The following is a 782-nucleotide window of genomic DNA, read 5'->3' as shown; positions in this document are numbered from 1 at the left end:
ATTATTATCATCATCATCACTACTATAAGACTACTTAGTAAGATTTTTGGTTGGTTAAACTGTTAAGCTTTATTATTACTATTATATTCTAACTTAAGGGCAATATATGGCTACTGGGAATGAATTGCAGGCCTGCTTCCTTGCTATAAGACTGATGATATGATATTGAAATGTAAGGTTGATTATTAAATTGTAATATTGCTAATGTTATAGGCATAGTTTTTAAAATAGAATGGGATCTGAAGCCCATGTGTATTGGAGTTTAAATTTAACCCTTTAAAAAAGAAAAAGAAAAAAAATCCTTTTTTCTTTCCTTTTCCTTTCTTCTCCTTTTCGTTATTGTTGTGTCCTCCTAAGAATATTGTATTGTTGGGAAACTGTAGTTATTGATCAGGTTGTTGGTATTGTTTATTTCATTTATAAAGACAAAAATAAAATAAGCCACGGTGGCTTAGTGGTTAAGATGCTGAACTGCAGACCGGAAGGTCGGCAGGACAGCAGTTCGAGACCCGAGTGCCGCGTGACGGAGTGAGCTCCCGTCTTCAGTCCCAGCTTCTGCCAACCTAGCAGTTCAAAAGCAAGAAATTGCAAGTAGATAAATAGGTACCCGCCTCGGCAGGAAAGGTAACAGCGTTCCGTGCACCTCGGCAAGCAGTGGAGAACCTATAGGCTTCAGCACCTTGGATAGCTCCTTTAGAGTTCTGATTGATTCTGTCTGAAACCCAGAATAGATTCATACTCCCACCGAAATCCACTTGAGGCAAGATGCAGCTAAAGCCCTG

The sequence above is a fragment of the Heloderma suspectum genome, chromosome 7 (genome assembly GCF_057233095.1).
Source record: "Heloderma suspectum isolate Gila_16-S chromosome 7, 16-S_ref, whole genome shotgun sequence".
In the NCBI taxonomy this organism is placed as follows: Eukaryota; Metazoa; Chordata; class Lepidosauria; order Squamata; family Helodermatidae; genus Heloderma; species Heloderma suspectum.
Note: the sequence above shows the minus strand (reverse complement) of the source record.